The sequence below is a fragment of the Aythya marila genome, assembly GCF_965140915.1.
Source record: "Aythya marila genome assembly, chromosome: 8".
Lineage (NCBI taxonomy): Eukaryota > Metazoa > Chordata > Aves > Anseriformes > Anatidae > Aythya > Aythya marila.
This window is the reverse complement of record NC_139049.1, coordinates 4,277,651-4,299,517: the sequence shown is the minus strand read 5'-3', so window position 1 is coordinate 4,299,517 and position 21,867 is coordinate 4,277,651. Positions and strand designations below refer to the sequence as shown.

The window sequence follows — 21,867 nt, the reverse complement described above, 5'->3', positions numbered from 1 at the left end:
TGAAAAGCTGCTGTAAGAACTTCAGAAGTGATACAGATAAATTCTGAAACACTAGACCACTATTTTTTCCTCTTCAGACAACATCTTATGAGTTACTATTATATTAGCACTATATTCCGCTTACTTATGTCCAGGAACAAAGAGTTCTTCATAATAGAGAAAAACTGCCTACTTATAAAATAATGATGCTTTCCCTTTGCTGTGAAGTGACCTGATGGCAGCGTGAAAAGCCTGGACCAGACCTGTGTGCAGACCAGCTAGGAGGAGGTGGCTGGCAGGAGCTGGATCCAGGGTGATTGGAGTTGTCAGCTGTGCTACTACTTCATGCTCCCTGGCAGGCAGGATAAGAACCAGCAGGCAACTCATGAGAATGCAAAATTCTGTGTGTCTGACCTCTCTATTTTAAAACTTTTCAAGATGAACTGAGCAAAGTTTGTGATTCCTTCGCTCTTTCCATTGCAGTATGCAGAGTATATTTAAGTTCCCTCTTACTGTACAAATAGTAAAAATAAAGCAGCAGGTTGCTACCTGATGTTTACAAAGGCAGATCTCAACCAAGAAACAGAGAATGGGGAAGGATTAGAAACTCCTAAATTTGCACTAAGTGGGCATCATATCCATAAGTATGCTAAAAGAAAATTGAAGACTGGCAGGTTTCTTTGGCCTTCTAGATCCCTCCCAGCATAACAGCTAGGGACATAAGCAGGTATAAATAATTTCCTCAGCTGCTTACAGATCACAGCTTCATTTAACTTCAGTAAAATTTGACTGATGATGATTATAAATGCTCTACAGTTTGCCCCCAAATTTCTTTATTTATAGTCCTCCATACTGCAATTTGCATAGCTAATCAGATAATTCTGAGTTCCACTTATTAAATGTTATAAAATTATAAAAGATATGTTTTGCTATAGTAGAAGGCAAAGAAAATTTGATTCCGTCCTAGGCATAATATTCTGTGAATTGTCTCCACTACACCTGTACAGAAGGCTTCTACAGAGACACTGGTCATTCCTATGTCTTATTCCAGGCAAAGGAAGATGAAAGCACATCTCACCTCTTAAATACTCAATATTTTGCAAGTTCTGCACAAGAGGGAAGAATGAATTTAAAGAGAAACAATAAATTCTCTAGTCACCCTTATAGTAACTACACTGTTGCACAATGCCTCTCTGAAGCAATACAAATAGAGGAAGGGGTGAGTGAGCAAACAAACCACACTCTGACTCTTAGTATTTGAAAGACATTTCTGAAATTCCAGCTTCATTAGATTCATCAGCCCAATTTTCGATAGAGACCCAGAATACACCTGAGACTATAATTGCTTGTTGGATAATTAATTGCCCATGAATATTGCAGGCATGGAAAAGGATGGAAAGGCAGGTGCAGCTTGACATGAATAAGAGCACTTTAATGTTGATAAAAATACTTGTTTACAACCAAATTAAAGTCAACAAATACACTAACATAATTTCAGTAGAAACGTGTAAATAATTGTGGTTTCTCATGTAACATTCAGCACCTTTCAGGATGATGTAGAGATTAGATTTGATTTTAGGATGTGCTAAACTGTGGTGTTGGCAAAAATGCAAAGTACTTGGTGTGAAATGCCTGCAAGACATCTTTAACTACAACTTTAAAAATTGATTAAAATAGAATGTATGATCATATTTGCAATCCCTGACTGATTTTTTTTTCTTTCACCTGATCTTTGACTGGAACAGACAATTGTCTGGCAAGCCAGGTGCTATAGCCTACACAAAAATTAATAGGGCTATAAACATCACTCAGCCAGCTCTCATCTGCTAATAAAATTTCTATTCTTACTCAAACATTAGAAAATCTCACCTGCTTGAATTAAAGTCACCACTGAAGTCATACTTTCCTACAGATAAAATGCGACTGAGGGATAAGACACATCAGTCAATGTCTAGGTTAGGAAGTAAACTGTGACTCCGTCCACCTTCCTTTGTGGGTGGCCAAACTGGAAGACCTTAAAAGAAATATTAATAGACAGAGCTCACCTCAAAACTCATAGTGCACTGGAAATCAAAAACGTTTTGGCTTCAGAATATTAGTAAAACCAGGAAGCAAAATAAAAAAAAAAAGCTAACATTTACATAGGAAGATAAAACAATTCAGGGGATAGCTTCTCCCCCCTCTGATGCTTGCAATAACACACACAGTATCCAAACAATTCTGGTGGTACTTTCATTCCCTATCTGATGCTTATGAAGATGCACATGGAATCTGAACCATGAAACAGAAAACCAGGTTGGTCCCAGCTGTCTATTGCAGTAAGGATGACCGTTGTAATATATTCATTTCTCATTTCTACTATAAGTGCAATAAACTTGCAGTATTTTGGCTTGAAAAGTGAAAGAACAACATTTGAGAACAACTTCAATTTTATAAGGAAACAGTCTGAGACAGATTCATTATTACTAAACCCAAAGGATTCGAATTATCGTATTGTTAAAGGTTTTGCCCAAAGGTCAGAAAAAGGAGATTATTTTGGACTCACTAATAAAAAGCCCTTCAGGGACACACTGAACATACCTATTCTCTGATGTAAATTAGAGCTGCATCACAGCTACTCTAAATTCCAGTTTGCCTGCAAAAGCCAGGCTGCTGCAGTATACCCAGAGGATGAAGAACAGAGTAGATAGCTAACCCACTAACTTTTTTATGCATAGGGATTTATCTTACCAGTAGACAACCTTTTCTGCCCAGAACAGTTAGAACAGTTTTTAATACATTGAATACATATAACTTGGTAGCCCAATCTTATATGTACAGATTTGTTTTTGAACAACAAGTTAATAAAAGGGTATAGAGTAAACATTTTCTACATCGAACTATAGAATACAGATTATTGAAAAGATGCCTGATCACAATGGAAAGGAATTGCTTCACCCTAGTCTCAACTGTACTAACTTCTTTAGGAAAAGACTGGCCAGCACTTGTAGTTATGCACAGTGGTCCACAGTTAATTTTGGACTCCTGAAGGGACGCCGTAATAAATACAGAATAAATCTTTTAAAAATATTGCTGAGTGGAAAAGCACCTGGACAGATTGCCACAAATGTGGTTACACAGGTTTGGACCACTTCTACAGTGTTTCATAGCAACACCAGAAATTAATATTTATCCTGATAAATCTTTTGTAGAGGAGTGGAGAATTAGATGATCCTTTATAGAGACTGCAGCCTGTTCTTCCAGGTTATCCCAGCTCCACAAATATGAAAGTACTGACTGGGCAATGAAACAGTATAGCTTCTAGGGATTCTGCCTTGCTAAAATTCCCACTGCCAGGATTAGCTAGCAAAATCATGAAGACAGACCTAGGAGCTCTGTCTCTCTCAGTTTATGGTAGGGCCCAGTAGAGACCTAAGGAAACTGGCAGGGGGAAGCCTCTGGCAGGAATAAGTTGCAAGCTGTATCAGTCCTACTCAGGATTGTTCTCTTAATTCATGTGAGGAATCTAATTGCACAAGCTGTCTGCTTAACTTCACCCCACATACCAGGAAAATTAGTATGGTGGCATTTTTAATTGCACACGACTTGAAAAAAGTTTGAGTTCATATAACCATGTATACTGCCAAGCTTGATTTCTACAACTTAGAAATGTTTGTCTGTTCAAAGTGCAGGGCTTTTTTGAAGTGCCAGAACAGCATGTGCTGTAAAGTATGCACAATGCTGCTTACCATATCTCACAGAATCACAGAATCACAGAATTTTCTAGGTTGGAAGAGACCTCAAGGTCATCGAGTCCAACCTCCAACCTAACGCTAACAGCCCTCCACTAAACCATATCCCTAAGCTCTACATCTAAACGTCTTTTGAAGACTTCCAAGGATGGTGACTCCACCACTTCCCTGGGCAGCCTGTTCCAATGCCTCACAACCCTTTCAGTGAAGAAGTTCTTCCTAACATCTAGCCTAAAACTCCCCTGGCTCAACTTAAACCCATTCCCCCTCGTCCTGTCACCAGGCACGTGGGAGAACAGGCCAACCCCCACCTCGCTACAGCCTCCCTTGAGGTACCTAAAAAGAGCGATAAGGTCGCCCCTGAGCCTCCTCTTCTCCAGGCTGAACAAGCCCAGCTCCCTCAGCCGCTCCTCGTAGGACTTGTTCTCCAGGCCCCTCACCAGCTTCGTCGCCCTTCTCTGGACCCGCTCAAGCACCTTGATGTCCTTCTTGTAGCGAGGGGCCCAAAACTGAACACAGTACTCGAGGTGCGGCCTCACCAGAGCTGAGTACAGGGGGACGATCACCTCCCTAGCCCTGCTGGTCACGCTGTTCCTAATACAAGCCAGGATGCCGTTGGCCTTCTTGGCCACCTGAGCACACTGCTGGCTCATATTCAGCCGACTATCCACCATCACTCCCAGGTCCTTCTCTGCCTGGCAGCTTTCCAACCATTCCTCTCCCAGCCTGTAGCTCTGCTTGGGGTTATTGCGCCCCAGGTGCAGGACCCGGCACTTGGCCTTGTTAAACTTCATGCAGTTGACCTCAGCCCATCGGTCCAGCCTATCCAGATCCTCCTGCAGAGCTTTCCTACCCTCAAGCAGATCGACACACGCACCTAACTTGGTGTCATCTGCGAACTTACTGAGGGTGCACTCGATGCCCTCGTCCAGATCATCGATGAAGATATTAAAGAGGACCGGCCCCAGCACCGAGCCCTGGGGGACGCCACTAGTGACTGGCCTCCAACTGGACTTGGCTCCATTCACCACGACTCTTTGGGCCCGGCTATCCAGCCAGTTTCTAACCCAACGACGCGTGCGCCAGTCCAAGCCAAGAGCAGCCAGTTTCTTGAGGAGAATGCTGTGGGAGACGGTGTCAAAAGCCTTGCTGAAGTCAAGGTAGACCACATCCACAGCCTTTCCCTCATCCACCCAGCGCGTCACTCTGTCATAGAAGGAGATCAGGTTCGTCAGGCATGACCTGCCTTTCATAAAGCCATGCTGACTGGGCCTGATCGCCTGCTTCCCCTTCAAGTGCTGCATGATGACTCTCAGGATAATCTGCTCCATGAGCTTTCCTGGCACTGAGGTCAAACTGACAGGCCTGTAGTTTCCTGGGTCAGCCCTCCGGCCCTTCTTGTAGATGGGCGTCACGTTTGCTAGCCGCCAGTCGATTGGGACCTCCCCCGATAGCCAGGACTGTTGATAAATGATGGACAGTGGCTTGGCCAGCTCCTCTGCCAGTTCCCTCAGTACCCTTGGGTGGATCCCATCTGGCCCCATCGACTTGTGCACATCTAAGTGCCGTAGCAGGTCACCAACCAGTTCTTCATGGATAATGAGGGCCACATCCTGCTCCCCATCCCCTTCCACCAGCTCAGGGTACTGGGTATCCAGAGAACATCCGGTATTGCCGCTAAAGACTGAGGCAAAGAAGGCATTGAGCACCTCCGCCTTTTCCTCATCTCTTGTAACTAAGTTTCCCCCCGCATCCAGTAAAGGATGGAGATTCTCCTTAGTCCTCCTTTTTGTGTTGATGTATTTATAGAAACGTTTTTTGTTATCTTTAACGGCAGTAGCCAGATTGAGCTCCAGATGAGCTTTGGCCTTCCTAATTTTGTCCCTGCACAGCCTCGCTACTTCTTTAAAGTCCTCCTTAGTGGCCTGCCCACTTTTCCAAAGATTATAAACCCTCTTTTTCCTCCTAAGATCAAGCCACAATTCTCTGTTGAGCCAGGCCGGTCTTCTTCCCCGCCAGCTCGTCTTTGGGCACGTGGGAACAGACCGTTCCTGCGCCATTAAGACTTCCCTCTTGAAGAGCGCCCAGCCTTCCTGGACCCCTCTGCCCTTCAGAACCGCCTCCCAAGGGACTCCACCAACCAGTGTCCTGAGCAGCTCAAAGTCAGCCCTCCGAAAGTCCAATACAGCGGTTTTACTGGTCCCCTTCCTGGCCTCGCCAAGAATAGTGAACTCCACCATTGCGTGGTCACTCTGCCCTAGACAGCTCCCGACGATCACGTCCTCCACCAGTCCTTCTCTGTTTGTGAAGAGAAGGTCTAGCGGGGCACCTCCCCTGGTAGGCTCACTAACCAGCTGCGTCAGGAAGCTATCTTCCACGCTCTCCAGAAACCTCCTAGACTGCTTTCTCAGGGCTGTGTTGTAATCCTAAATGAAAATATGAAATTCCAAGCACACAGTGGCAGGTATGCTTCAAGTCTTGCTAGTCTCAACACTAGATTCCAGCAATCAGAAAACTCAAGCTACAAGTTCATGAGCATTCATGGTAGACCAGATTCTGATTAATTTACTCAAGCTGAGTAGTATCTTCTTCCTCAAAAGCCCGCGTTGAAATGGAAGTATTTGTACAGTTCAAACCAAGTACACTTGATTTTAATACATGGTATATATCTCCCTGCACTTGTTACTGTATCTCTACGATATATTGCTGCTAGGAACAGATGAAAAAAGTTAACTAGGCTTTAATGCTATTAAAATAAATACAAATTTATGATATCACTAGGTTTTGAGACGGCCATAGCTTGACAAGAAACCTGACTGTTGACAAAAGGCTATGTTTCAGCTGCTGCTACTGCATGTGATTCTGTACACTTTTTCTGATGGCAAATTGAATATTTTATGCCTCATCCTGACACTAGGCACCACTGAAAAGAGCCCAGCTCTATCCCTTTTGCACCCTCCCTTTAGGTATTTACAGACTTTGATAGGATCCACCCACAAGCCTCCTCTTTTCCAGACTGAACTGTCCCAGCTCTCTCAGAATCTCCTCACAGGAGAGGTGCTCCAATCCCTTGAGCATCTTGGTTGCCCTTTGCTGGACTCTTTCCAGTATGTCCACGAACTTTGACCATCATATCTAGGAATTCAAAACCATGGCTAAAAGGAATTTGGAGGGGAGAGAGGGGAGGAGAGTTGGTCTGCCATGACTTGAGAATGTGGACTAAAAAAATGTCCACTTTGTTGTCAGAATGGCAGTGTCCATCTACAGATCTGTAGAAGATACCTACATTGCAAATCTATGTTAGGAACCAAGACTTCAGTGACACCTTAAAATGAATGCTACGCTGAACATGGCATGATATTGAATGTGGAATGAAGAGCACATTGTTGAATCACAGAATCATAGAACTGATGTATCTAACTAGGTTACTGGGCAAGTAAATGAATCGCTGGTGTTTACAGCTTACAAGGAAACTGGTTTAGAGCTGAATGCCCCAGTTCTGCAGACTGCTTGGTGGCCAGCACTGCAATTTAGCCACCTTTGCCTTACTGCATAGGCACTCAGATGACATCTTCAGCTTATCAGTCTCACACTGTAGGTGGGTTTTGTTTGTTTTCCTAATCTGGGCTAACTCCTATTCTGATAAAAACAACCCCAAAACAAATTAATAGGATATAGTTTGTGAAGTTTGGGGATTTGTTTTTGGTTTAAATAGTAAAATAAAAACTGTATTTGAGGTCTAATCAGCACTCGATCTTTTTAAGGAAAAGACTGGAAAAAAATAAGGCTACCTCTGAGCAATATGGAAATAGCCTGCTGTCTCATCTTTTCCCAGATATTTGCTGATCACAGAAATACCCACCCTTCCCTTTCTCAGTTCTTCCCTTTGTGCATATGCCAAGTGCTGGCATGCAGGCTGCCCAAAGGGAATAGTATATCATCTCCAGAAAGTTGTTAACATAAGGCTGAGCATGTACCATGCCATTATTATGACAGCTTGCTCAAAAACAGAACAGACAAGCAGAAGTGGGAAAAAGTTCACAGCTCTTTCTTCTGGCACACATATATCTAGTATTCACTGTTAAATATTAAGCTACTGTGTTGTACAAATAATTGACTTAAAGCACAACCAAGCACTCCAGCAATTTAGTTTACTGTAGCCAACTTTGCCCATTGTTGTCACTGAGACCCCAAATTCTCATTTTTAATTTCATTTCTCCATACCTACAGATGCTCACATATAATACTGCAGCCAACTTGACTCCTCAATAAATGATACTCTTATTCTTAAATGACATAGGTTAAACTTGTAGAACACAACCACCTTTTTCACATTTTATTTGGTTTTGAACAATCTTCCTCTTTGAAAGGCTGAATCTGAAATCATTCATCTCCTTTCCCCTTCCACATTACATCAGCAATCTTCAATAGTAGAGTATGAGTGTTGTGGTAGTATGGCACCAATGCATTCTTACTAAATAAGGCATCTTTTAAAATATATGCTGGCATAACTTCACAAAACACTACCTTCTTTCCTTCCAGAAAAAAAAAAAAAAAAAAAAAAAAAGTAAAGGGAGTGCACAAAAAAAAAAACAGGTGAAGCAATGAAATGACAGCCACAGCCACATCATTACCATCCTTACCATAAACCAGCTGCTAACACCAGAAATTAAATTCAATCCCCCTGGCTCTAGATATATCAACAGCAACGTTTCCTCAGGCATAATCATGTGAATATTCACATACGCATGAGCATATATAAACACATATGCATATAAACTCATAAATAGACACTAGATAGTAATGGAAGGGAAGTCCTATCTTACAATGATAAGGGAGGTTGCGCATCCATGTATGAAGCACTACGTGAAAAGGGAATAATCACAGAATCACAGAATTTCTAGGTTGGAAGAGACCTCAAGATCATCGAGCCCAACCTCTGACCTAACGCTAGCAGTCCCCACTAAACCATATCCCTAAGCTCTACATCTAAACGTCTTTTAAAGACCTCCAGGGATGGTGACTCCACCACTTCCCTGGGCAGCCTGTTCCAATGCCTCACAACCCTTTTGGTAAAGAAGTTCTTCCTAACATCCAACCTAAAACTCCCCTGGCGCAACTTAAGCCCATTCCCCCTCGTCCTGTCACCAGGCATGCGGGAGAACAGACCAACCCCCACCTCGCTACAGCCTCCTTTGAGGTACCTGTAGAGAGCGATAAGGTCGCCCCTGAGCCTCCTCTTCTCCAGGCTGAACAAGCCCAGCTCCCTCAGCTGCTCCTCATAGGACTTGTTCTCCAAATATAAATATAGAGAATGTACATTAATTACTATAAAGTGTCAGTATGATTAAATGTTATGTTATGAAACAAACAGCAATTTTCAGAAGCACCACTAGCCAAGTGTACTAATTCTAGTGTATTGGTATGAAAGTAAAATATTTCATACTTAAAATGGTAACTTCAAATTATTAGGAGGAAAGACAGCTTATGTAAAATATTTTAATTCTTATTTTTAATAATACAAATGCACTTATCTACATTTTTTTGTAATATGTACCATGTACTTCATTTAAGATGAGAAAATTCACTAAGTGATCTGATTAGTTCTAAGGTTTCTCACCACTCTATACATTTTATTGAAACAAGAAAGTTTTGTTTCACCAACAGAAGTTCTGTGCTACAGAACATGGCAGAGCATCTTTATAACCCTGATTTCCCTACAGGAGTAACCCAAAATGGAGGATGACCTTTTGCCTACAGTTGCAATGTAGTCATAAAATTTATGTGGAGATCCTTTTTAGTGCACCAGATTTGAAAAGGTGCAAAATATGCCATGGACATTATTTGCCTTTTATTATTGTCACTAATTTTCATATTTCCTGCTGACTACATATATAGAGAGAGAAAAAATAGAATTCCAGCACCACCGTTTTCTTACGTTACTTCTTGCTGCTTTGCAAGATTTTTCACATGAGAAGTGACATGAAACTAAATGTAGTGCAGAGAAAAATAACATTCCAAGGTCTTAAAATTATTCAGGCTTACACATGCACATACACATCCTTTAAGGATCCTTTAAAAATTCATTTGGAAGGTTAAGAACTTCAAACTACTAGCCTGTATTTTTTCTTGGCAGAGATTCTGGGACCCCCTTAGAGAATTCGATTCCTTAATACCTATTACTTAGTGATTATCTACCTCTTATCTTACACCTAAAGAAAATAAACAGAAAAGCTTTTAAGATATTGCTATTTTGCAGCAGAAATATGATTGAGAACACCCACAGTATAACTTTTTATGGGAAGAGGATGGGCACAGCAGCACTGATGGACTTGCATCAGCTGATACTACGTGACTGTGTCCCTCTCCTCCCTCCCTACCTCTCTTTTGTTTGCAGTATAAATGAAGCAAAGAACCCAAATACTTGATTAACACATTTCAGCACAGTTTGGTCACTGTTTAAGTCTGTTTGAGCCATTTCTGAGCGGAATTCTTTACACAAGTAAAGCCATATACTTCTTGCCCTTGGTTTGACCTTTTAATTACCTTGCACTTCTCAGAAGGCAATTTTCATCGTCGCAGCAGAAAATGATTTGAAACAAATGAAGGGCTCTTTCTGCCTACAAAAAGGGTAATGTTGTAACCTTGATATTAGCTTATTGAAAAAACAGTTTTGCACTCAAAACTTTAAGTGCTATGTTTTGTGGAAGCCAATACTAAAAAATTGGAGAAATTATGCATACATTTGTTTCTTCTTCCCTTGGAGATTATAAACACCCTGAGGCAGCTCATTTTTACAGAGTGTTTGCTGTCAAGAAGCAATGAAGTGCAAATGGAAGCCAATTGAACTCAGCAATTTGTTTACCCAGGAAGACAACAGCTGGAGAAAAATGGAGAATTTTAATAATTAGCCAGTCGTATTAGATGAGGGACAAACTGGTATATGATCTAGCATTATAATAAGGAGATTTTCTTTGGGGGATTATAGAGAACTAGTAATTATCTTCCTTTAGGATCAAGAAACTTAATTCACCTTCTCTGAGAATGCTAGAAGCTATGAACAAACCAAAATATCACTCCCTGTCTGTTCTTCCCAAACCCTCAGGCAGTAGAGACTCGACAATTTTTTTACTTGAATGTCTAGAAACCACCCTGATATATCCACTAATCCCTATCTTCTACAGAAGAAAAGCCTCACACCAGAAATTGTTTAATTATCAGATATTACCTACCTGAAGGAATTAAAATTTACGTTATCAAGCATGATACCTTTGATACCTTCTGCTGAACGATCTCTTGGGAATTCTTGTTTGGAAAAAAAAAACTTTACGAACATATAAGCAATTTAGCCCAAATAGAAATATTGATTAATTAAAATGTGTTGCACAGATCAATTATCCACTACACACAGTAACATACAACAGACAGATAAAAGTTTTCATGAAAATGTCTGCAATAAAAATGCTTACTCCAAAGCCTGCTGCAGCAAACAGGAAGCTTCCTGCTGCCAGCACTGGCTTCCAGATCAGCCCTCACCTTGCAGAACAGCTTGGACTCCTCTCACCAGCAGCTGAGGTAGTGTTTTTGTTGTTGCTGGTTTTGTTTCTTTTTAATTTTCAGTCATTTCGAACAAATTGGTTCTGCAAGACATTAGACCTTTATTATTGGGTAAATATTTTCTTGATATGCAATTAGAAAAAAAAAAAAATCAGCAGTAGAGGTGAAAAGATCTGAAAATCATACAGAGGAGCACTTCAGAAAAAGCACTATGAAGACAATAATTCTTACCCCTGTATAACAACATGCTCTGTATTGGTTTATCTGAGCAAGCAACTCACCGTTACTGGACAAATAAGAGAACAAGGACCAAGTCCAGCTGGGGTCTCTTTTTCAATCCTCAAAATTACAGCCACCATTTACAATTTTTGAATGGTTATACAAGAGAAACAGAGAAACTTAGTAATACACTTCATTGCATTAGGCCAAAGTTGCTGCTATGGAAGTTTGGGTACTCCTTAAATCAGTGTTTGCCTACTGAACTCAGTAGGGAACGCAAATCCTAAGATCAGTAGGATTTGCTCCATCTCCCCATTATCCCACATTCCCCTGTTCTGAAAGGGCCACAAGATTCAGCTGCAAGCCACAGGAGGAGAGAGCAAGCAAAAGCTTGGAAAAATCTCCCAGGAAGCAAGTCTCACATCACTTGGTGGACTAACACATACTAGTTTATTCTGTTTTCCTCTAAGACATAATCACTGAGTTCCTTGCTATCATGGTTGCATCTTCAGAACTGAAGTGCTTTGATTTGTACATGAAGATCAGTCTTGTGTCTGACAAACGCTGAAGACCAACCATAAGGTACCCCAGCAGCATGCCTGTTTTGCCAACAGCACAGCTGTTTATTTGGAGAGAATAATTTAAGCAATTTTGTGTTTGTAGAAAAGAAGGCAAATATATGTGTGTGTGTGTGTGTGTGTGTGTGTGTGTGTGTGTGTGTGTATGTATATAATTTCTGCCAGTTTGGGGAAGTAGTTGCATAATTCATAACTAATTAAAATAGTGTTGCACAGAGAGAGATGAAGCTAGAAGTTAGTTACTACACCATCTCTAAAATTTTACCCATACAGTCTGTCATACAGCACATAAACCACAAGGCTTTATATGACATTTATGGTTAAACTAACTACAGGAAAATTCATTTTTTGAAGTTCCTCTTACTTGTGCACTTCATGATACAGTAAGCTTGTTTTCTCAATTTTTCATTACTAATATTAAGTGCTTTACAGAAAGCAATTCAACTTTCATATGCTGATAAGTCAGCACCACACTCAACACAAACTCACCTTTTTTTTTTATCTGAAGTTAGTAAAAAGATGGTGAAACTAAGCTTAAGTTTACATCAAAAACCTTCCCACACAGCCTGGAATACTCACCAATCCTCCTTCTATGAAGTAAACTCCCTTTCTGTAAACACTATTGGTGTCAAATATATATATAGCTAGGAAACCTGAAAACACTGAATCCTCAGTTCTCTGAGGTCAAGAACTATTTTTGAAGATAATTTTTAAAAGCAAATAGACCTGATCATGGATAATTCATTATTTAAAAAGTACAAGATATACCATGTTCATCATAAAACATAAGCATCTCTACTAAGCAAATAATTTACCTCAAAATTATATATAATACCTCAAAATTATGTATAAAAAAATACCAAGGTACAGTCTTCTGCTCCTGCAAAATAAAATAAGACACTAAAATGATTCTACTCAACAAAACAGAAAATATCAAAATGCAACAAACTAAGCCTAACAAGGCACCTATACAGAATTTCTAAAATTTACTATTTAACAGAGATCCATTCTACAGGCTTATGTAAATACCATTGTTCAAGTCAACGGTACCAATTAAACCATGTTTTCTTCCTTATAAACCAACTTCAAAGAAACTTTTGTAATTAATTTTTTTTTGTTCTAAGGTTGTGTAATAGATAAGATCTCTAGAAAACTAATTAAAAGATTAACTGTTAATAATGTACAGTAGGATGTGAAATTTGTGAAATATGAGGCAAATTAGAGTTTTAAAGGTTAGTTCAGTGCCTACTGAATTATTCATTGTGAATCATATTCTTGTGAATTTAGTCCCCTCGTAATCCCAAATTCTCCAACAATTGACCATAATGTTATTCAAACATTAGTTACCTGCAAGTATTTGCTGAACACTTAATGTTAACAAACTTCAGTCTTTGGTACTCTTGTAAAATCTTCACCTCAGTGCCACACTCCTCTATTATTTCTGGAATGTTTGGCTAATTTATTATATGTTGCCAGTGTTTTGACTCAATGACTGAAACATTTCAAACGAGAATAATAAACCACAAACACCAAATAGCAATTAAAGAAGAGCCAGAAAAGGTTTTGGATAAAAACATTCAAGCAAATATTTAAGTTATATTTATAGGTATAAAACTGGAACACTGATAAGTTTGAATTCAATCAATCGCTGTCTGACTTGAAAGATAAATACAGTACTGGTTTAATACAACTTCTGTTGACACAGACTTTCCAAATGAAATCAGGCATGTATTAAATTACTGTTAAGAGAATCCATGTATTTTTGAATGAAAATTTATTGAAAACCAGTAAGACATGAACATGGGCACTTATGACCATTAAAAATTCCCATGTAACAGAGCAAGAGATTTGCTAGAGGAACACGAGATTGACACAATGCCGTGAAAGAATTGTGATTTTTTTCCTTAAACAAAGAAAGCGGGATCTAGCAGCAAGAAATAATTTTTTACTAGTAACTTCTGAAGGTAAGGAAAGAAAAATTGCATAATGGAAAAATAAAATCTGTCTACATCTGAGTCAAAGAATAGAAATGAAAATGAACTGTCAAACAAGTGAACTGAAGAACACTGGGAATGGAGAAGGAAGCAGATGAAAATAAATGTGGGGGTTCTGGGAAGCTCCACTGAATGACAAAGACAGCCTCTGGGAAGAAAAAAACTCTTCAGTGCGATGAAGAATCATAGCAATGACCAAATGTTGTGCCAGAAAAATCACATGCTACACACTCAGAGCATTAACTGCAGTAATGAGTGTAAATCTGAATAGGAATCCAAGAAATTATGATGAATAAATCACTCCTCCTGCTTCCAGGAGGACTGAACACCCTATTTCACTGCTGTTGAATGTCATCCTGCTTGCAAGCAAAAGAGGATGGTTTTCCTTCTATTTACAATCAAACACCACTGCAGCTACCAAGGTTATACAAATCACAAACAGGTATGAATGCTAAGTGGATGGATATGGATTGATACAAGTTGACAGCATGACTTATATTCTGAATCCATGTCACATTGTTTCCCTGAATAGAGTTTAATGACAAGATCTTCTAAATATGGAGAAAAATTCTGAAGAAATAACATCCTTTTTTCCTCACTGCCATTATATCACAGGAACCTGTAAATATGGAGATAAAAGAGACTGTAATGAAAAACACATACAAAACTGTTGTGAATAAATACAGACTTCATTAAATACAACACAATACATTTTCCTTACTTTCTTCATGTTTACAAGGTCCTGTGATAAATGGCAGTGAAGAAAAGGCGTCATTAAATACACATAGAAAACTCATTGGGAAGCATAGCTGTGCTTGCTGTATGGGTGTTACTATTAACCACTGTAGCTTCCCATCTGGTATAACCATCACATGCCAATCACTTCACTCTTGAGCATGAATGTACATAACCATATTTCCAAAGCTGTGTGATGTCATTTACATCTAACAATTATTTCTTATAGGCAACTAGACAGATTTTATTTCTGGTGCTTAGGGCATTCATAATAAGTTGACTTCACTTGTCGGACAATGAATTATCCCTTCCTACTCATGCTTTGAAACCATGCCTGTTTTAATAAATCACACACTCGTGATTCCTGTTCTTACTGTAATATACTTTAGTCAACGAGCTGTACACGTCAGTGTTTATTCCTAACATTTGCATAAGGTTATAATCCCTTTAACTTTTAGCTTAGTTTATTGTGCTCATCACACCAATCTCTGGACAGTACCAGAACAAATACTATCTTCTACTGGTCATTGTTATTCTCTCAATTTGATTTATTTTTTTTCTAGACTGACTGAATAATGAAAATATTTACTTGTAAAAAAAATTTAATGGATTTACAAATAAGGAAAGAATTGCAATGACTGCTGTCACAGTGAATATTTGTAAAATACCATCCCCCAAACTGCAGTACTAAATGGTTACAAACTTTGGTCCTACTCTAAATATTCTTGAAGTTCTTCATAATGTCACAACTATAGTGACTACAGAGTTCTTCATATTTACTGACTGTTGTTCAACAGAAGTGTCATCACTTTTACATGGCAATTTACTTGGGGTGAAGGGGAGGGAGAGGAATTAGCCTAGACCTGCTTGGGTTGTTCACCTTCTTTATGTGATCAGAAGGAAGGCTGGATGAACTACCCCTTGACTGGGTACTTAATTTTCTATGGTTTAAGTGGGACAAATTCATTCTAAAACCTGTACATATAAGCAAGCAGTAATTTCCATTTGTGGCCAAAACAATTGCTTTGTTTCAACATGTTATTAAAGTTTCTTATTAAATTCCCTAAAATAATTATTTTTTCCAGGCATTCAGTTTTGTCCCAAGTGACCCTCATTAAATCCAGTAACAGATTTACTACTGATTCAGATGGGAGCAAAGTTAGACCTACATAGCATGGATACTATTTTCTCTGCCTACTACTACTTTCCACTTCTTTCTATAATGTATTTTATTGTCTTCTTTTTCAGATAAGAACTATATACGGTTTTAATTCCTACTGAAATTATATACAGTACTAACCCATGAAATTCGGTAAATTTTGCAAATATGACTAAAGAATTAATATGGCCTTATATACAAGCAAGTAATCCATTAAGACAAAGTCTAGAGCTCATAGTTCCTAACTTTTTTTTTTTAATCCCTTGACTTCAATAGAGTGACACTAGCATGCAACAGGCATGAGGTCACTGGCATTAAAGCTTTCTACCCATCAGAAGAAACTAATTTGATTAGTAGCACCCTTTCTTCACAAATTTAATCAGCTAAACTAATTAACATGACATCAAAGATTATATCAACTTAAATAAGTCTCCTGACAGATTCATTCTTAGAAACAGCTCCACCACTGATTAATTAATATTAACATTATAGGATCTTTTAAAGACTGTTAGTTACTTGCAATAAAAACTATTTTTTGTATGTTTAAATATAGCTAAGTTAATTGTTAATGGGAATAAACATATTAAATGAAAACTCCTAAATAAAAACATATTAAAATAAACTCCTGCTGCCACTTCACTCTGCCACTATGTGGATGGCTGTCCAGAAGTAACTTTCTAACTAGGTGGAATGATTCTGCTCCCATCCTATACTTTGTTCTCCAACTAATACATACGGAGATACAAAAATCAGGTGTTAATATTGCCCACCCAAGAAAAGATATCAAAACAGACATAGAAAACAGAATGAAATAAACATTTTTATAGTCTTCAAGAAAGTCTTTAAAAACCCTTCAAAAGCCTTTTTGAAGTCTTTCCTCTTTTCGTAAGAAACTGGAGAATTGTTTCCAAAAGATCTACAAACATAATGCCTCATGACAGAGTAATTGTATCCCAGTCCATTTCTGAGATTAATCAGTATCAGAACTATAGTTAAAAAAAAAAAAAAAAAAGAGAGAGAGAGAAAAAAGGAAGAAGTAGGAAGAGAAGTTAAAATATTCACAAATAATAATGATGCAACAACTATTTTACGATGTAAGCTTCTTACTCACTCCAGATTGTTGTCATGCAACTTTAATCTTGAACCAGGAGATTCATGTTCCATCTCATACATAAGTTAATTTAAAGAAAACAAACCAAAGAAAACATTATGAACCTACTTCCTTGCATTTACTCCTCTCCTAGTACTGTTGTATACGCAAACATATAAAAACAATCATGTACCTCACCAAAAATGACTTCATGACAACTTCTATTTTACTTTCACATATCAGCAGCTAAACTAATTCTTAACGATTCTATGGTTCTTAATTTCTTGCACCTCTATCCCATCTAATCACAGATGTGTCACCCTTAAATCCTACATATTTTTGAGCCTCTTTCTCATCACATGATAAATATGTGCCACAAAGTATTTTTGTCAGGTTTCTGACTGTTGTATTTAAATTCACCATATTTTCTCTATACTTTATGAAATGTAATAATTGGAAATACTCAAATGACTTTTCAACTTCCAGTAAAAATTATACTGTCATTTCATCTTAGTTTACGTCTTCAACCTAATCACTGACCTTGCAGTACGTGTAAGCTTTCGCAGATTATACAGTATCTCTTCTGGGACAAAATATAACTCCTGCACCAGTATTGAAGGTGATGAGATACCTCTGATTTATAACAGCCCTGTACTTTAAGGGTTAATTTGTAGGCTTTTATTAAAAAAACATATGTCTGTGACTAACCAGCAAAAGGCAATGAGCAGGTACATTCAGTGAATTGCATGAAGTAATGCCAACACATTTCTTCCTCAGTAGTTATAGATAATTGAATTAAGCTTTTAAATCAGTAATTCATCAAGCACAGCACACATTTCCAAAATACACTGAAAGACAGGTAATATGAATATATTTAACATGAACATTATGGCTGAAATTTTTCAAATACATTCAAGCCATTTTCCTATCACAAGATTTCCTATTTTCACAGTGCATTGTAATTGCAGACAAGCTATGACTCTGCAGACTTGTTCTAGCAATGAAGAAAAAATTTGTTCAAAAATGTACAAAGACTTTGCATGTTGATAATTAGCATTCCATTTTGCACATGAAATTGCACATCATTAGGTCTAACTCTAATATTCACACAGATGGAAATCATGAGAAATGCCAATGCAGCCAGAAGAATTGCACTAATTTAAAGATAATGCCAATAAAAGAATAAGACTTAACATCTGTTACACTCAGTGACCCATTTGTGTGTACTAAAAAGCCTACTTTTTTTTTTGTACTCTGACTGTCCCTGAAGTCCCCTCCCATAGCTTTCAATCCTACAAGCAGAGGAACCACTTCAGTTAAAAACCTTGATGGTAAACTAATAAATAATAAAATCTAATAAAATAATAGAATCTAAGACTCCTGAAGCAAAACTGCTGAGCCTTCAAAACTTCCCTTTTTCATCTGCACTAAAGGCTTTCATTTGCTTCGCCTTTGTGCCTCTCTAAAATAATAATAATAATAATAATAATAATATTAAAAATGTCAGTAAAAAGAGCAATAACTCTTTACTGATTTTCAGGTACATTCAGTGGTCCATTGTACTGGGAGCACTCCCTGGCACTGATTTCAGGACTCCCCAAGGAGGCTTCATCAGGTTCTCCTGACATGGCATACAGCAGCAGTAAAAACTACTGCACCCTTGAGACTGCAGAATTTTGCTTGCTACCAGTTTTCACATATACAGCTGTACTTAGGCAACCCCATTCCTGATTGTGTCACTGTGTGTGTCTTTCACCCTGACTCCAAAGTATTTCTACATAGGAGCATTCCCAACAAAGCAGCAAGTCTTGCAAAAGTCATAGTGCCTTTCCTGAAGCCAAGAAGTTTTTATCTTGGTCAGGAAGGATTCTGCCCCTACTGCTCTGACTACACGAGGTTGTTCCAGGACCCAATTCCTCTGATTGTTCAGCAGCATTCATCCAATTTCCTACATAAGCATATTGATGATTACATTATGGATGACCTTTTGTTCTTCTGCAAGAAAACTCTGATGTTGTTAGGACTGGTATCCCCTCCCCTGCTGCAAAAGTATTATTAAGTTAGTGAGAGAGGGGATTTTGTTTCCTGTTTGCTAAGCAGGTTTCAGTTAAGTGCTGGGAATTCTCTCAGGATCTGTAGGATTCCCATGTTTATTGCTTACCACATTTGCAGTTCAGAGAAGTCTTCAAATACAGCCATCACAACGCAATATGCTTTGTCTGTGATGATCCTGGGAATGACACTGCAATCGCTGTTTCTAAGCCAGTCGAATGTTTTTCTCCATTACATCTACTTCACAAAGAATCATATCTGTTCCTAAATTATCCTCTGTAGCTTTTTGGATTCATGTTAGATATACTAATAAATTTCTGCTACGTCAAAAAAATCAAACTGCGTTGAGTTAATTGGGGTTTATCTAATTTTGCTCTGATTTTGCTAGTCATCCATGTCAGCCCTTTGCACCAGAACACTGTTAGACACTTCAATGACAGAAATCAGTTCATTAAAGAAAAATAGCACATTTCATATTAACATACACCAAACTGGATTTTTTCCATAGCCTTTTTTTGCTTTATTAATCACCACACTGAATATCTCGTGAGTATCTTCAGTGGACAACAGCATTTATAAAATGGGAACAATTAAGAATCAGGATAAAGTACAGAGAAAACCATGAGAAATTGAAATAATTTTGTACTTTCTATTTGAAAAGAAAGCCTAGAGCAACAACATATCACAATACATCTAGTCTTTTTTATCTGAACAAAGCTCTCACTTAAATCAACACGACTTTTCAGCACAGCATGCGTACACCTAACATTTTCAAGCAGCTTTGTAAATTAAATTAGTTGCTCCATACTGAAGGCTAAGCTTGAAAATTTTACCTTAATGCATAACAGGGACACTAGCATGCTACATCTGCCTAAAAACTGGTTCAAAACCAGTTTACAGTGCACTGGCAGTTGGGGACTTCGGAATGATACTTCCTCTTATCCCAGGAAAAAGAAGGGAATAAGATTCTTCCACACCTGCATAAATGCCTTCTGATGCAGCCCTGTACATGAAGACCAAAAACGTAGGCTCTGCATCCTTTCCAACTAACCTAGAACTTGGCAATCACAATCAATACCTCTAACTTCTAGTAATATTAAAATGTTGAGGGAAAAAAAAAAAAAAATTCTGAATGCCTTTCCTTCTCTTTTTCTGACATTAAGACTGATCTAAATCCTCATATTCCACTGGACGTTCCTCTGTGCCTTCTCAAAACGATTTTAATCTGCCAGAATTTCCTTTTAGGTTTATTTGACAATTCAAAATTTATGTTTTAACACACTGCTATTTTCAAAAATCCCAAACCAGAGTATCATCCAAGCCTCTGTGAAGAAAATTAACTCTATCCCAGCCAAACCCATGACACAAACATAGACCAAGGATCCTTGCCTGGGGCCTAAATTAAACATCTTTGCTGCAAAGCAGCTGGTCAGAAGGGACAGCAATGTCTCAGATCTTTCTTCCTTCAGTACAGGTCACAACAGGCTGCACTGCAAGAGGATGTAGACTGCTGCTACAGGGCAAAGCTGCCAAAACATTATGTTTGAGAAATAAATGCCTCAGGCAAAAGTAACTAGGTTCTCATTAGCTTATGCTATCCTGCTGGTAAATATGTAAGAAAAGATCCAAAATTTTATTTTTAAATGAGGAAGATGCAGAGAGCTGTCACGACCAAGTGAGCTGAATAAAGCCCAAAGATCTGGATCAAAGTGGTACAGTAATGGAGTGACATACTCAGGCCCTGCATTTTATGTTTGACAAAAATATTCTGCACCTTTACCCACAATAAACATTTCATCATCTTGATTACCTCAAACATCTCATTTTTGTTAACCAAATGTTTTGATCTTTTCTTACACCAAGGCCCCGTAGCAATAACAAAAGACTTGCCTGTGAACCATGTTTTCCAACATTTATTTTTAGATTTCAAGAATGAGAACTTCCTTGCCACCAACTTTATTGACAACAGGGAAAACAATTTATTAAATAGTTTAATTAAATAGTTTAAAGGAATTGTGCACTCAAGACAATAGAGAGTGGCAACCTTATCCTCCTGATGTTACAAGTAAAAAAGTGAAACAATTGCATGCGTCTTTGTTTGAGAAAGAAAAAGATGAACAGACTGTGTTCATATACAACTAGAACAGAATGCAACTGCCTACGTGCGAGTCCTCTCCATTCCTATTTTCTGAAGCCATGCTGTCACTATAGTCTTAGCTTGCCAACCAAGAATTTGTTTGAATTAAAGTTTTGTTACCTTTTTTCCAGTGATCAGTCCAATAAAAAAAAAATGGATTGGTAATAAAATCATCAGCAATTGTGACCTCCTTTTCAGCTCTCCCCAATGCCATTATAACCAACAGAATTTCTAAGGTAGCCTTTAATCAGCATTCCTGAAGCAAGTGAAATCACTTCATTAAGAAGAAGAAAGGAATGAAGGAATGAACAAAGCTCAAAAAAAAAAAAAAAAAAGCTTTATTTTTTTTTTTAAATGTCAGAAATCGTTTTCCTTCTAGAACTTCTACATTCTGAGAAAGACTGTAGAGGCTGAAAGTACCATAATCCAAACACTGAGGAACTCTGAACCAACCAGTAAGTCCCAGAATTTTTCAGCATTCTGTCCTGAAAGATGAGAAACTTCAGGGTTGAAAACTAGTCAACACTAAAAAAAGCAATGCAGACAAAGCTAATCTAGTAATACAATTAAAATGCAGCTTAAGTCATTTCTTTCATCTTCCTAATGTTTTGTACACAAAAGGGGTTGTAAAATAGT

The 21,867-nt window shown here is 38.3% G+C and overlaps 1 long non-coding RNA gene across 1 annotated transcript in view; it reads right to left on the bottom strand.

Annotated features, from left to right (window-relative positions):
- Positions 1-21,867, bottom strand: part of LOC309880529 — a 191,930-nt gene that overhangs the window by 86,877 nt on the left and 83,186 nt on the right. The window contains exon 2 of the long non-coding RNA XR_014317988.1: positions 11,247-11,350. This is a non-coding gene — a long non-coding RNA (uncharacterized lncRNA). The remainder of the gene's footprint in view (positions 1-11,246; positions 11,351-21,867) is intronic.